Source organism: Aegilops tauschii, chromosome 1, assembly GCF_002575655.3.
Source record: "Aegilops tauschii subsp. strangulata cultivar AL8/78 chromosome 1, Aet v6.0, whole genome shotgun sequence".
NCBI lineage: Eukaryota > Viridiplantae > Streptophyta > Magnoliopsida > Poales > Poaceae > Aegilops > Aegilops tauschii.
Window position 1 is genome coordinate 372266142 of NC_053035.3, and position 17756 is coordinate 372283897.

Below are 17756 nucleotides of genomic sequence, written 5' to 3' on the forward strand. Positions count from 1 at the left end.
CTCTTTCCAAGCTTGCTTGAAATGTATTGTGAATGTTTAAACTTGTGCTAAAACTCCACCTTAACTTGAGAAATTGAAAACTGCTACTTTTCTTTGCAAACTCTATTCACCCCCCTCTAGACACCTCTTCTCGATCCTTTCAATTGGTATCAGAGCGTTGGTCTCCATTGCTTTGGTTTAAACACCTTTGGAGGAAGATGGATGAGTCTACATTGGGGAGTCTTAGACGTAGAGTGCCTATACTTGATGGAGAGTTCTTTCATGAGTGAAAAAATGAGATGCTTGTGATTTTCAATGATTATCATTTGAGCAAGTACATTACTAGCCCTTGTGCACCTCATGTTGATCCTATGCATCCTACCCTTGATGAGTCTATTGACATGATTCGAAACCTTAGAATTGTTAATCTTATCACTAGAGGTTTGCCTAGAAACTTGATTGGTTGCTTGCCTACTCTTGATTGTGCCTACACTATATAGAGATTTCTTGAGGAACGATTTCCAAAATATTCCTTGCGAAACTTAGATGAAATTCTTCATAAGTCTATTGCCTTGAGTAAGATGAATTCTAATGATCCTAAGTTTGGTGATTGCCTATTTGAGCTTACTAACCTCATGCGTGCCAAAGGAGATGTTGGAATCATTAGCAATATCATCTCCGAAGCCATTAGAATTCATAAAGATAATTATTTTGATGATCATTTATCTAATGAGTCACTCTCTCAAGGAATTGATCCATCACAAGACGATGTTGAACATGGATACTGTGATGAGGATGATGATAGTGACTTTGATCTTGATGAGTCTATGAGACACTTTGGTCTTATGGCTAATCTTCGCCGCTACATGGCTGGAGGAAAGGAATGGGTCCTTGATAGTGGATGTACCGATCATATGACCGGAGACAAGGATATGTTTCGTGAGCTTGCTGGAAACGACGACCCTCGAAAGTAACTCACTTTTGGTGATAACTCAAAGGGTAAGGTGGTTGACCTTGGTAAGGTGGCCATCTCACATGATAGCTCCATACAAAATGTTATGCTCGTTGAATCCCTTGGCTATAATTTACTTTCCGTATCTAGACTTGCTGACTTTGGTTTCAATGTCCTATTTACTGAAGTAGATTGCCAAGTGTTTCGTAGAGATAATCATAATATGGTCTTTACAGGTATACGTAGAGGTGATCTTTACATTGTTGATTTCACTAAAAAGGCTCAACCTAGAACTTGCTTTATTGCTAAATCATCTAAAGGTTGGTTGTGGCATAGAAGGTTAGGTCATGTGGGCATGCGAAATCTTGATAAACTTATTAAAGGTAATCATATCATTGGAGTGAAAGATGTTATATTTCACAAGGATAGATTGTGCAGTGCTTGTCAAGTAGGAAAACAAGTTGGAGGAAGCCACCCCCTAAAGAACATCATGACCACGAGAAGACCGCTCGAGCTACTTCATATGGATCTCTTTGGTCCCAATGCCAACAAAAGTCTCGGTGGAAACTCATTTGGTCTAGTCATAGTCGATGATTTTTCAAGATTTATGTGGGTGTTCTGTCTTGATGATAAATCGTAGGTACAAAAGATCTTCAAGAACTTCGCTAGGAAGGCCAAAAATCAACTTGAAGTGAAGATCAAGAAGGTTCGCAGCGTCAACAGAACGGAGTTCAAGAACGCAAATGTGGATACCTTTCTTGACGAAGAAGGGATTTCACACGAGTTCTCGGCTACGTACACACCTCAACAAAATGGAGTTCTTGAGAGGAAGAACCGGACTCTTATTGAGATGGCGAGAACTATGCTTGATGTGTACAAGACTCCAAAACACTTTTGGGCGGAAGCGGTTAAGACAGCTTGTCATGCAACAAATCGCTTGTATATTCACAAGCTGATCGGCAAGACGGCATACGAGCTTCTCACCGGTAACAAACACCAAGTTGGATACTTTCGAGTATTCGGCTCAAAGTGTTACATTCTTGATAAGCATCGTCGTTCTAAATTTGCTCCTAAATCTCATGAAGGTTTCCTACTTTGTTATGGCTCAAACTCTCACACTTACCGTGTCTACAACAGTTTCACCCGAAAGGTTGAAGAGATGGTAGATGTGAAGTTCGATGAATCTAACAGCTCGCAAGTAGAGCAATTTCCAATTGATGTAGGAGACAAAGACCCTTCGGAAGCAACTCAAGACTTGTCTATTGGCAAGATTCGTCCAACGGAGGTGAAGGAGAGTACCTCGTCCGCCCAAGTGGAAGCTTCTACCTCACGACAAGGTGAACCAAGAGTTGACATGGAAGCATCCACAAGTGGGACACGCCAAGATGAAGAAAACGAGGAAGTACATCAAGATGAACCTCATCAACCTCCTCCACCACGACAAGAGAACGACAACGTCAACAATGAAGAAGACCAAGAAGAAGGACAAGATGATGAAGAAGATATTCCACCACGACCCAAGCAAAAGCTCTCACGAGTTCGAGCAAGAGTCTCAAGAGACAATCCCATCGAACAAATCTTCAATGGTATCCAAACCGGGAGAATCACTCGCTCTAAAACTCGTTTGGCTAATTTTTGTGAACATTATTCATTCATCTCTAGCATTGAACCTATGAAGGTTGAAGAAGCATTGGAAGATCCGGATTGGATAAATGCCATGCATGAAGAGCTACACAACTTCAAGAGAAACCAAGTGTGGACATTGGTCCAGAAGCCCGACAACAACCACAACATCATCGGTACCAAATGGGTGTTTCGCTACAAGCAAGATGAAGATGGACAAGTGGTTCGCAACAAAGCACGTCTCGTCGCCCAAGGCTACACTCAAGTCGAAGGTATGGACTATGGTGAGACATATGCCCCCGTTGCTAGACTTGAGTCCATCCGCATCTTACTTGCCTATGCTAATCACCATGATATTACTTTGTACCAAATGGACATTAAAAGTGCTTTTCTAAATGGTGAATTTGAGGAGGAAGTTTATGTCAAACAACCTCCCGGCTTTGTCAATCCTAAGAAACCCGACCATGTTTACAAACTTCACAAAGCTCTTTATGGTCTTAAACAAGCTCCTAGCGTGGTATAAATGCTTGACCAAGTTCCTTATTGAAAAAGGCTTTGAGATTGGAATTATATTCTACTCTTTTTACTAAAAGGGTTAATGGTGAATTATTTGTGTGCCAAATTTATGTTGATGATATCATATTTGGTTCGACTAACCCTCATTTTAGTGAAAAGTTTGGGAAGCTAATGTTGAAGAAGTTTGAGATGTCTATGATGAGTGAACTCAAGTTCTTTCTTGGTTTGCAAATCAAGCAAACTAAGGAAGGCACCTTTGTTTCTCAAACAAAGTACACCAAGGACTTATTCAACAAGTTCAACATGAAAGAAAGCAAAGGTATGAAAATACCCATGCCTACTAGTGGACATCTTGACTTGACCAAGGATGGCAAATCGGTTGACCAAATGGTTTACCGCTCTATGATTGGTTCAATGTTATATTTATGTGCCTCCCGTCCCGATATTATGCTAAGTGTGTGCATGTGTGCATGATATCAAGCGCCCCCAAAGAATGTCATCTTAAGGCTGTGAAAAGGATAGTGAGATAGTTAATTCACACACCAAATTTTGGCATTTGGTATCCTAAGGGGTCTTCTTTTGATCTTGTTGGCTACTCTGATTCGGACTATGCCGGTGACAAGGTTGATAGGAAGTCCACTTCGGGTACTTGTCAATTTCTTAGTAGATCTCTTGTGTCTTGGTCCTCCGAGAAACAAAACTTGGTATCCTTATCCACCGCCGAAGCGGAATACATTGCCGCCGGTTCATGTTGTGCTCAATTACTTCGGATGACCAAACTCTTAAAGATTATGGCATATATGTGAAACATGTTCCATTGCTTTGTGACAATGAAAGTGCTATTAAGATTGCTCACAATCCCGTGCAACATTCTTGAACTAAGCATATTGAAGTTCGTCATCATTTCATTCGAGATCATGTTGCTAAAGGGGACATTGATCTTAAGCATGTTTGTACCGATAAGCAATTGGTGGATATTTTCACCAAACCGCTTGATGAGAAAGCATTTTGCCGCTTGAGAGGTGAATTGAATATCATTGATGCTTCAAACTTGGAGTCGAAGCTCCATTTGGATACATGCAAGGCATGAGCCTATGACTAATCCTTGACATTTCACTTATGATGATGATCATATGTCTTGGATATATTTGTACCCTTGCATGCTGCCTAACACTTGTAGGTACTTGGATGAATCTAAATCTATGAGATTGCAAATCACTCACATCTTGAGCAATCTCTACACCACCAAGTCTCTACGCCATGGTGGTTGAAGATAAGGAAGCATGAAACCCTTCAACATATCCTTTGACAAAGTCTATATATCAATTTCATTCAGTATCAAGTTTCATGGTTGTCAATTTGGATACACAAGTGCTCTTCCTTGCAAGACTAACCCATGTAGGTAGATGAACTCAAATCCAAGTGGTGCTCCCAATCATTGATGAGCTACATCAACCTTGAGCATTCTACACAAGTTCAACTACATGACCAAGATCAACACCACCACCCAAAGTATGATATTCCATCTTAGAGAAGCTTTATCCCAAGTCATGGGTCAAAGCAGCTCAACAAGGTGCGAATACATCAATATGCTTAAACGAAAAATGGTAACCCCATTTTGAGCTTAAACGATGAGTATGACCTACGATCAAGTGTTCTCACTTGACTCCTCAGTCAATATACTCTAACATAGGTGACTTTGTCGCCGACCAATTCTAGATGAAGTTCTCTAGTGTTTCTCTGTGTTCTTGCATTTGTCTCTTGCATATTTGTTCCCCTTCCTTTTTCAAAAAAACTTCCTCTAGATTTCTTTTCTTTTCTCTGATATGTTCGGCATTCACTACATCCAATTCTTTGCAAATCCTTTAGTTAATTCCATGCAAATATTTTTGAGATCTTATTTGCCTAGTGAGCTAAGGTGACTACTGTTCTCTCTGTATTGAATTCGGACACACCGGTTCGTCTCTTTCGGTCAAACCGAACCATTTCGGTGCCACCGACAAAAACAACTCGGTGTTACCAATTTCAATGCTGAGAAGACAATTTGCCATTTGATCCTGCATATTTGCTCCAGCTCCACTCAATGATTCTTGTCCTCTACCTGCGTCACATTCTACATGCTGCTTTGCTTTGTGACTCAAGGACCAAACCTATTTTGACTCACACTCCAGAAGATCCCTTCTTGGAAATTGATGTCAAAGGGGGAGAGAGAACTCACATCAATGCTTAATCACATCCAAAGGGGGAGAGAGATAATCATATCAAAGGGAGAAAGACCCCATATGCTTGGTATTCAAGAGGAGAGACGTCACATGTCTTTAAGAGGGGAAAGACATGTTAGTTTATGTTTGTGTTATGATTTCTGTGCTCTTATTTGACTTGATCTGATTTTCCCTATATTCTCCCATTATCATTATCCAACATAAGATTCAGGGGGAGAAAGGCATCTAAGGGAAGGAAATCTTTGAATTCATTGAATACCTTTTACCTTTGGGGACATGTCCATATCAAATAGAGTACCTAGTACTCACTCCCTACATGTCATCCCAATCTCGGTACTCTTGTGGTTTGCAGCTCTTGCTCTGTCTAGTAGATGTTTCTGTGTTATCTAACCTTGTTTACTCAAGTTCATCTCTTCCTAAGCCAGCTCAAGACCACAAGGTAAGTATATGCATCACACTCCTGTGCATGATGATCTCTTGCTGATGTACATACTGTTTGCAAGAAGGACTCATGAACATGAAGGTACAATTCCTATATTCACGTCATTTACTCTGATGCATATATTCAAGATACATGTAACACATTGCTTGCTCTATCATGTTTATGCATTCACATGCTCTTACTTTCCATATTGACATGATTGCATACATGTAGGGGGAGCCTATGCATGTTACATGTCTTTCCGAAGCTTTACTTGCTATTCTCTATATCTCTATCTAAAGCTTTGAAGTATGTTGACATCAATTACCAAAAAGGGGGAGATTGAAAGCACAAGTGCTCCCTGGGTGATTTTGGTAATTAATGTCAACATATCTCTTGTTGGACTAATACTTTTATCTAAGTATATTTCAGAAAAGTTCAACAGTGGAGTGGCATGGACAAGAGGATTGGAACCCCTTCAAGATGCTAAGGACAAAGGATTGGCTCAAGATCTAAAGCTCAAGACTCTACATTTTCATTTTAGTGATCTAAGATCACATTGAGTCCATAGGAAAGCCAATACTATTAAAAGGGGATGAGGTGTTACTTGATGGCTTGCTTGCTCAAAGTGCTTAGTGATATGCTCCAAAGCCCTCAACCACTTTCTTATATCCACATATGTCCCAAACAAAAAGTAAAACTCGGCCCCACCGATTTGATCTATCCAGCGCCACCGAGTTCGTTTGACATAGCCACTGCCAGAAACCCTAGCCAGTTCGTTCTCACCGATGGGATCCCGGTCTCACCGAGATGGGCTTGCAAACTCTGTGGTTCCTGGTGCAATAATTTCAGTCTTACCGAGATATGTAATCGGTCTCACCGAGTTTGCTTGACCAACTCTCTGGTTAGCTTGTTACCAAAATCGATCCCACCGAGTTGATCATATCGGTCCCGCCGAAATGCCAAACGGTCACATTTTGAGCCAAATCGGTCTGACCGAGTTTGGTAAATTGTGTGTAATGGTTAGATTTTGTGTCGAGGCTATATATACCCCTCCACCCACTGTTCATTCGTGGAGAGAGCCATCAGAACGTGCCTACACTTCCAGCATACATTTTCTGAGAGAGAACCACCTACTCATGTGTTGAGACCAAGATATTCCATTCCAACCACAAGAATCTTGATCTCTAGCCTTCCTCAAGTTGCTTTCCACTCAAATCATCTTTCCACCAAATCCAAATCCGTGAGAGAGAGTTGAGTGTTGGGGAGACTATCATTTGAAGCACAAGAGCAAGGAGTTCATCATCAACACACCATCTATTACCTTTTGGAGAGTGGTGTCTCCTAGATTGGTTAGGTGTCACTTGGGAGCCTCCGTCAAGATTGTGGAGTTGAACCAAGGAGTTTGTAAGGGCAAGGAGATCGCCTACTTCGTGAAGATCTACCCTAGTGAGGGAAGTCCTTCGTGGGCGATGGCCATGGTGGGATAGACAAGGTTGCTTCTTCGTGGACCCTTCGTGGGTGGAGCCCTCCGTGGACTCGCGCAACTGTTACCCTTCGTGGGTTGAAGTCTCCATCAACGTGGATGTACGATAGCACCACCTATCGGAACCACGCCAAAAATCTCCGTGCTTCCAATTGCGTTTGCACACTCCAATCCCAGCTCTTTACATTCTTGCAAATTCCATGCCTTACTTTCCGCTGCTCATATACTCTTGCCATGCTTGCTTGAAATGTATTGTGAATGTTTAAACTTGTGCTAAAACTCCACCTTAACTTGAGAAATTAAAAACTGCTACTTTTCTTTGCAAAGTCTATTCACCCCCCCCTCTAGACACCTCTTCTCGATCCTTTCAGATAGGAGAAAAAGTTCCCTTCTCGACCCACTTTTGGGTGTTTGGCAGAGTGCATGAAGGGTGCATGAGTCCACACTAGTAGGTTAACACAAATACACTAGGAGCATGCATAAAGAGGGGTTCTGAGATGAGCATGACGAAGAGGGAACAACTACATTGAGATGAGAATGCAACCAAACACACCCACGCGCTTTGTGCTATAGTGACTGATCTGCACCGTCTGAGTTTGATGCAATAGTCATGTTGCACCGAGACATGGACATGCCCATGCAGAGGACGCCCACTGAAGTCACTCTGCTTCTCGAGGCGCACGATGTTGGTGATGCAGGGGGCGACCGCCCGCAGAGCCCGCTCCCGGTCGACGGGAGCCAGCTCGTCAAAGACGGCGTCCAATGGCACGAATGGATTCCGGTGACGGAGCCCTGAGAGGATTTGCCCGGCAACGGCGACGGCAGCCTGCAACACCTCCTTGTCCAGCTCCGCCCCCACCTTCACGCAGAGATGGCTCAGCTCCTCGGAGATATAGGTGAAGAAGGAGACCAGGCCAGGAAGCCGCAGCTCATTGAAGTCGACGGGGAGGTCGAACGGGTTTAGCTCGACGGCCGGCATGGTCGCGCTGGCACGACGGTAGGCATCACGCAGCCGCAACATGTGTGTGGCAACATGGTCCACCAAGTGGCTGAGGCAATCCTGGACCTTGTCACGACCGGCCCGCTCGCGCTCCAGCCGGCTCGCGTGACGGCCTATCGTGTCTCCCGCTTTCTGCAGCAACGCTGCCGACGCCTCGAGCATCTTTGTGGTGTACGCCTGCTGCTTTTGAAGCTCCGTGAACTCCCACACATAATGGAGGAGCATGGCACTCCTCTCCTCCTTGAGCTCACGGAGCTCCACGTCCTTGGCCTGGAGCTCCTGTGTCAGGCGCCTCACCTCAGACTCCGTGATCTGCTGCGCCGCCATGCTACCAGGTAGAAGCAATGGGGAGAGGAAGCAAAGGGGGCGAAACGGCTGAAAGGCAATGCAATCTACGGGAAGGCAGACGGAGCCAGCCAAGGAGCAGGGTGAATCTTTTGGTTTTCACCATGGGAAAACACCAGTCGACGACTTTTCACATCAGGGGGCAGTGGGTTTTACAAGCGGAGTCATCGTGACTAATTGCTACCGCGCATGCTCCCGTCAATCAAAAAAATTAAAAATCATGCCGCGGCTGCTCCCATCAATCAAAAAATTAAAAATCCTACCGCGCATGCTCCCGTCAATCAAACAATTAAAAATCTTGTCGCACCTGCCGCACCCAAAGACCAGAGCAACGCTGGATATTTAAATTTGCCTGCCGGCAAGGAGATAAAAAAGGGGTGAAAAACAAATGTGGCGGCGGCCTAGCTAATCGGTGCACTAGCCCAACTAGCTAGCCACCGTGCTTCACTGGTGTACTCGGTGGGAAAGGTGGTCTTTCGTGATTTGACGACTGATTTACTTGCTTCAGCGCTACGACCGAGGAGCACCTAGAAAACATGCGGTAGGGTGTCCCACATCTCGGCAAGGAAGAATATATGCGTGTACCACTCGGGAGGACCCCGAAACCGCGTGGTAGGGTGTGCCACATCTCGGCACGGAGGAAAAATGTGCGTGTAAAAATATACTGTATCAGACGTACTACCTATGCTTCGACCTCGGGACCCAGCCAGTCGGTTGAAAACACCCCACTAGCCACACAGCTTCATCATGCTAATGTGGCATGGAGGATAGGTGTGGTTAGCTCCGTCTCGACCAGCCACAACGTCTCTTGTTCTAGGTGATTCTTCTATTTTCCAATCTTTCTTTTTAGTTATAATAACACCACGGCAAGCTAGCGCCGCTCTTCGTGTGTGCCCATGCATCTAAAGGTTAGACAATGGAAAGGAGAGAGAGATCGCAGACCTGGGACCCACTAGTAAGTGAGTCAACGGTCATGCACGTGTTGACGAGCCACTCCCTCTACTCTACTCAACGTAATACTGTATAAAATCAAGTTATGGGACAAAGCCAACAACCGTTGTTGTTTCAGGCTATCGACTTACGCTTTGTAGTCCAGGTTGCCAGTTCGAATCTCGTCTTTCAGATATGTTAGTTTTAGGTCCAAATTTGATCAATGACAAGTGGGACCCCCCTGTGTTGTTCCGATATTTCAGTGTAGGATGATTTTTTTGAACAAACACTTTGCGTGGTTAGACAAGTAACGACATGAGTTACACGTATTTTGCAAGTTTAGGAACAAAAATGAGAGCGGCATAGAATATCACATCCACCCCGCGGCTTAGATGCTATGGTGATACGAGTTTTTACGTCGTTTGAACTGAGATCCAATGGCTTGGGAGTAGTCTTTGTAATTATGCGCAATTTCCAAACTCTCCAAGGTTTTTTTTGCAAATAAAACATTCAGGCCTCGTGCGCTGTATTTTGAATCCAACGACTCCCCATTGCTCATATTAGGTGCTCCACGTAGCTTCATTAGCCGCTACGGTGATACGAGCATCTAGGTCGTATGATATGTGATCAGATGCCACATACGTAGTACTTGTACTTTCTGCGCAATTCCCAAACTCTCTCAGGCGGATATTGCAAAAACATTCAAACCTCCTACTGTGAGCCGTTAGATATCCGGGAACTCGTATCACCATAGAATCTATGGTGTGGGTGCACCTCGTATTCTTCGTGCGAGAAAACATCAGGTGCTCTCGCAGCTTGGATGCTACAGTGATACGAGCTTCGAGGTTGTTCGATCTGAGATCCAATGGCATCTGAGCAGTCTTTGTGCTTGTAAGCAGTGGCCAAACTCTTTTGGGGCTTTTCTGAAAAAACATTCAAACCACCGAGGAGTTGTTGGATCACAAATCCAACGGCTCCGAAGAGCTTGTATCACCAAAGCATCTCAGGTGTAGTAGCACATGATATTCTTACATACAGGAGAATATGAGATCCTCCTTCATCTTAGATGCTACAGTGATACAAGCTTCGAGGTCGTTGGATATGGGATCCAAGGGCATCTGAGTAGTTTTTGTATAAATTGTGTGCAATTCTCAAACTCATTAAGGTTTCCTGTAAAAATATTAAGACATCATGTGAGCTGCTACATCTCAGATCTACAAGCTCCAAGCAACTCATATCAGCATATAGCATCTAAGGTGTGGGGGCACATGATATTCTCCCGGGGAGGAGGGAGTGCACAACCAATCGGTGTTTGGGAGGGTGGGGACAAATATAATGTCCAAATAATACAATCTAAACAATCCTAAGCGGAGCTTCACAATTTTATCTAAGGTCGAGGGGTTAACCACACAATCTACATAGCTCCGCCTAAACACAACATTTGCATGTATATAGTACTAGACTTAACATTCATGCTTCAGTTTCCTATTCATTTTAAATATTGAATTGAGGACCATGCATGTCTTACATTTTACTCCCTTCCTTCCTAAATATTAGTCTTTTGAGAGATTTCAAATGGACTGCCACATACGTGTTGGGGAACGTAGTAATTTCAAAAAATTTCCTACGCATACGCAAGATCATGGTGATGCATAGCAACGAGAGGGGAGAGTGTTGTCCACGTACCCTCGTAGACCGACAGCGGAAGCGTTATCACAACGCGGTTGATGTAGTCGTATGTCTTCATGATCCGACCGATCAAGTACCGAACGCACGGCACCTCCGAGTTCAGCACACATTCAGCTCGATGACGTCCCTCGAACTCCGATCCAGCCGAGTGTTGAGGGAGAGTTTCATCAGCACGACGGCGTGGTGACGATGATGATGTTCCACCGACGCAGGGCTTCGCCTAAGCTCCGCAATGGTATTATCGAGGTGTAATATGGTGGAGGGGGGCACCGCACACGGCTAAAATATCGTATATCAAGTGTGTTTGGAGGTGCCCCCCTACCCCCGTGTATAAAGGAGCAAGGGGGAGGCCGGCTGCCCTAGGCGCGCCAAGGAGAGGGGGGAGTCCTCCTCCTAGTAGGAGTAGGACTCCCCTTTCCTAGTCCAACTAGGAAAAGAGGGGGGAAGGAAAGAGAGGGAGAGGGAGAGGGAAAGGGGGCTGCGCCTCCCTCTCCTGGTCCAACTAGGATTCCTCCTGGGAGGGGGCGCGCCACCTCCTGGCTGCTGCCCTCTCTCCCCCCTCTAGGCCCACTAAGGCCCAATACTTCCCCGGGGGGTTCCGGTAACCCTCCGGCACTCCGGTTAAATCCGAAACTTCTCCGGAACACTTCCGGTGTCCGAATATAGTCGTCCAATATATCAATCTTTATGTCTCGACCATTTCGAGACTCCTCGTCATGTCCGTGATCACATCCGGGACTCTGAACAACCTTCGGTACATCAAAACATATAAACTCATAATATAACTGTCATCGTAACTTTAAGCGTGCGGACCCTACGGGTTCGAGAACTATGTAGACATGACCGAGACACCTCTCCGGTCAATAACCAATAGCGGAACCTGGATGCTCATATTGGTTCCTACATATTCTACGAAGATCTTTATCGGTCAGACCGCATAACAACATACGTTGTTCCCTTTGTCATCGGTATGTTACTTGCCTGAGATTCGATCGTCGGTATCTCGATACCTAGTTCAATCTCGTTACCGGCAAGTCTCTTTACTTGTTCCGTAATACATCATCCCGCAACTAACTCATTAGTCACAATGCTTGCAAGGCTTATAGTGATGTGCATTACTGAGTGGGCCCAGAGATACCTCTCCGACAATCGGAGTGACAAATCCTAATCTCGAAATACGCCAACCCAACAAGTACCTTTGGAGACACCTATAGAGCACCCTTATAATCACCCATTTACGTTGTGACGTTTGGTAGCACACAAAGTGTTCCTCCGGTAAACGGGAGTTGCATAATCTCATAGTCATAGGAACATGTATAAGTCATGAAGAAAGCAATAGCAACATACTAAATGATCGGGTGCTAAGCTAACGGAATGGGCCAAGTCAATCACGTCATTCTCCTAATGAGGTGATCCCGTTAATCAAATGACAACTCATGTCTATGGCTAGGAAACATAACCATCTTTGATTAACGAGCTAGTCAAGTAGAGGCATACTAGTGATACTCTGTTTGTCTATGTATTCACACATGTATTATGTTTCCGGTTAATACAATTCTAGCATGAATAATAAACATTTATCATGATATAAGGAAATAAATAATACTTTATTATTGCCTCTAGGGCATATTTCCTTCAATACGGATGTATATAGACATATTTTAGAGTGTAGATTCACTCATTTTGCTCCGTATGTAGTCACTTGTTGAAATCTCTAAAATACAAATATTTAGGAATAGAAGGAGCATTTTTGAATTCGTGCCATACATGCATGGTTTGGAAAAATAGATGCACTATACTTACTGGATTGTTGTTGTATTCGCGCGCGCGCGTGTGTGTGTCTGGTCATATGCTTGATACATACAAAGTTTTCTCACCACCATGCCGTTCATCTTTTCAATTTGAATTTGCAATGAAAAACTTACTAGGGATACCATGAAATGTGAAATCCACGTTGAGATCACTATATCACAAACTCACTCTAATTCACGAACTCGTCATAAATCAATTACCACGTTGAGATTACTAGTTGCAAGGAAAATACGGGCATTGTAATACACATAGATTCGTTATGCAATTTAAAAGATTCCTTTTGTATTCTCGAAATGTAGGACCCAATGGCGTACCAGCCAGAACCTGGCTCGTGTTGATCCTCAAAAAACCGGGCTCGTGTCCTTCTGGTGGCGTGCATGGTATGCACATTGGCCAACCCCAACCGGTCGAGCCTCCGCATTTCGAGTCGAAATATCTGGCGGCCAGAATTCCGGCCCTAGGAATTTCCCCTCATGTCCCCGGTCCATAATGACTACCAATGAACAATGGAGGGATGCTTTAGTAACTAGACAACATTACCTACCGTGCCGTGCACGGTTCAATTCCCTCGGTCGCCGCTACCCCAAGGTCGCCCGTCAACTCCATTGCCTAGTACTAATAGGAGTACTACACGAGGATGAGCACATAATTGAGCCCATTTGTTCGTGCCTACTACTTGAGTTAATATATCAGGCAATGCACTGGTACAGAGGGATTATCCTTTTACTCTGCATATATAACTTGTCTGAAGTCTAACTAAGCAAAATGTTTGACCAAATCCTTTCTTAAGAAATACAACAGGAAAGATGTATCGCTTGAAAATTATTGCATGATGCAGGTTATGATATTGTTTCGAATCCTGGATTTTAAATTTCAGAAAATCCAAAAGTGACCGGAAATTGATGAAACTGAGCATGGTCTCGTGATATGGCACAAATATTCCTATGTAATTTTTTTCTTCAATTTGAGACAAGCTGCTTATGAGAAGTTGCACAAATGAAGAGTCAAGGTATTTTTGGAACAAAGACCTATCACATTAAGGCGAACGCTTTCACTATTCAAACCGTGGGCGTTTACGTGCCGCCACGAGTCCCGCTTCTCATCGGCAGGTGACGTCCGAGCAAGCGTGTGAGTCGATGGGAGGCGTGCGAGCAGACCGTTGTGCCGGCTAACCGGAAGGCATGCGAGCAGACCGCTGTGCAGGCTCACCGGGAGACGAGCCCATTGACCAGGCTCCACTGCCCACCTTCGTCCCAACTGTCCCCACTTTTAATGGCGTCCGCGCCGCAGTTTAAAATCAACCCCGCACTACCCGGTATCGCTACAATCTTCTCTCTTCCTCTCTGATTCTCATGTCGTCTACCTCCAACCAGTCTGACCTAACCGTACGCCATGCCGCATCACGATGGTCTGCCTTTACTCTTCTAGTTTCCTGAGGAATACACACAGCCGGAGTCTCAAGAACATAAGGCGCTTTGGGACGAGCTTGAACCGGCCTTGCGGGAAGATGCCGCGCCTGTCTGCGCTCTCGTTTTGGCTCTCGTCGCCCCGACTGCGCCAGCACCCATCCCCGTTGCATTGATGGGCTGGGAGCCGCACATTGTTGCCGAGCTTGATGCCACGGGGTTCCACGAGGTCCCCCTGGCTTTCACGCGCCCGTGCACCTGCCAGCGCATGCACCTGCACGTGCACTGATGCGCGCGCCCGTGCTGGTGCTCATGCACCTGCCAGCGAATGCGCATGCGCGTGCACTGACGCGCGCCCGTGCTGATGCTCGTGCACCTGCCAGTGCATGCGCTTGCGTGTGCACTGAAGCGCGTGCCCGTGCCGGTGCCAGTGCACACGAATGTCTCCGCCGCGCCGTTGCCAGCGCCTATCCCCGCGCGGGTGCCAGTGCCTGAGGGAGTCCTGGATTAAGGGGTCCTCGAGCGTCCGGCCTGAATGACATGGGCCGGACTGATGGGCCACGAAGATACAAGATAGAAGACTTCTTCCCGTGTCCAGATGGGACTCTCCTTTGCGTGGATGGTGTCAGGACCCCGATTCTAAGTCACACCGATCTAGCCTGTAACACCTCATATCACTTTGCGGCCTCACGCACGGTATTCCCACGGGTGTCGCCTTACCATGGCCCGGGACCGTTTGCGCCTTTTGGCTCACGTATATGATAGTGTCGCTAGCATCCATATGACAGAGAACCCGGGCCAACATGGCTAGTCGTGAACCCAAAGCGGCACTAACGTATGGGGACATGCATACATGAATCAACATCGAACGTGTCGGTCAGCAGCGTGTGAATCCGGGCTGTAGCACTGGGCTAACAGGACTCCGGTGAACCCGGGCTGTAGCAGGCTAGGCAGGACTCCGGATGTCACCGCGTGACATTTCCCCGAAGGGACAGACACAGGAACGAAGTGAATCACATGCCGGCCAGTCAGGTGTCCGGAGCAGTAGTGCTGGGCTAGCAGGACTCCGGTGAACCGGGCTGTAGCGGACTACTATGGCTCCTGGAAGCACAAGACTACATTTCCCCATAAGAGAGGCTACCAAGGATAAACAACTAGGTTGTCGGATCCCACACATACCAAGCATTTCAATCATACACGCAATATGCTCGATATGTGTAAATACAACATGGCATCACAACATAACTCTACGACTCAAGTACTTATTCATTAGGCTCCGAGGAGCGAGATATTACAAACATAGGTCTCATGACCCAACATTCAGAGCATACAAGTCAAAGCACATGCGGAAGCTTAACATGTCTGAGTACAGACATCTACAAATGTAAATGGCTGAGAAGCCTGACTATTTACTAGATCCTGCCGAGGGCACAAGATCGTAGCTGAGGTAACAAGCTAAACGTCGAAGTCCACACGGAACTACTAGCGAGACTGACGTCTCTCTGCAAAACATAAAATAAGCAAACGTGAGTACAAATGTACCCAGCAAGACTTACATCAGAACTATCTACATATGCATCGGTATCAACAAAAGGGGTGGTGGAGTTTAACTGCAGCAAGCCAGCTTTGACTCGGTGGCTATCCTAAACTACGACTGCAAGTAACTCTTTTGAGGTGGCGCACACGAGTCCACAAATTCACCATATCAATACTCCACTATGGATCCGCTCCCGTCTCCCTATGAGAACGCCATTCATAGCACTCACGCTTATCTTGCGCATTTTAGAGTATCCACTTTCACTTGTCTATGAACTGTTATAGGCAACCCAGAAGTCCTTTACCGCGGACACGGCTATTCGAATAGATGATGTTAACCCTGCAGGGGTGTACTTCGACACACACGCTCTCACCACTTACCGTCGTTTACACGACATGTACTCGGCAACCTTCAAGCGGAAGCCCAACGTGGGTGTCGGCCACAGCCTACCTAAACACTCAAGTCTCTATTCCAGGTTTATCGCCTATTCAGGTTCCATCCACAGGGAGTCCGGCCGAGGTTTCCACATACGGCCCCGAACGATGTGTGCAGGGTTCCCGAGAGACCAAACGGACGCCCGGTACACCGTGCCACGTGCCTACCGCATCACAGCCCACCCCTCCGGTCAGCGCTGCCCACGGCCTCCAGCATACTACAAACACCAGAAACTACTTGCAACTCCTGGACAGAGGACAAGGGTGATTAAGAAGCCGAGAGGGTCCATTGGTTTCGGGCCCAATGCGTGGTAGTAACTGTATCATGGATCACAAACACAAAACTCAGTTCCTGAGGACGGCTTCAATGAGACAACCCACCATGTACTCCTACATGGCCTCTCACCGCTACCTTTACCAAATCGTGTTCACACACTTAGCTCACACACAGCAGGACATGTTCATCACCATTCCAATTCATCCTCGACGAATCAGACCCGACTCAACTCTAAGCAGTAGCAGGCATGACAAACAAGCATGAATGAGTAGGCACATCAGGGCTCAAACAACTCCTACTCATGCTAGTGGGTTTCATCTATTTACTGTGGCAATGACAGGTCATGCAGAGGATAAGGAGTTCAGCTACCGCAGCATGTAACAGTTGAATCGTTGTTGTCCTAATGCAGTAAAACAGAGCAGGAGCGAGAGAGTGGGATTGTATCAAAATGAACAAGGGGGTTTGCTTGCCTGGCACTTCTGAAGATATTATAGTTCTTCATCGGTGTCATCGATCACATCGTGGAAGCAACGTCTACTGAGAGGGGACAACACCGGCAAACAGAGAAGAAACACGATCAATGCAATGCACAATATGATGCATGCTATGACATGGCAATATGAATGTGTTTTGGCTAATGCAACTACAAACAGATGGGTTTGGGTTATTTTGAACCAAAGGTTCAATCCCAAACTCATCTTATGAATTTACATAGTGCTTTATCATGTTTTGATATAAACAGCAGGGTTAAGTTGCGTTAACATGCATGAAACCAGTACAGATGGATAGATTGGATTTTTCTGATCATTTTTCATATATAATTTGTTTGATTTGGAGTTACGGATTAATTTCTATGAATTTTAGAAGTTTTGGGCATTTTCTGGAATTTCCTGAATTATTTTAAATCCAGAAAAGGATTAATTGCGTCAGCACTGCGTCATGCTTGCGTTAGCAGCGCTGACTAGGGTCAAACCTGATGTGTGGGGTCCACACGTCAGTGACACCGGTGCTAAACCCGCGTTGACTAGCACTTTGACATGCTGCGGGCCCCATTGTCAGTGGCTAAAGGGCGGCTGAGCTGGCGCGGATTAGCGCTAATGACTGCGCCACGTCGGTTCTCGCCGGAG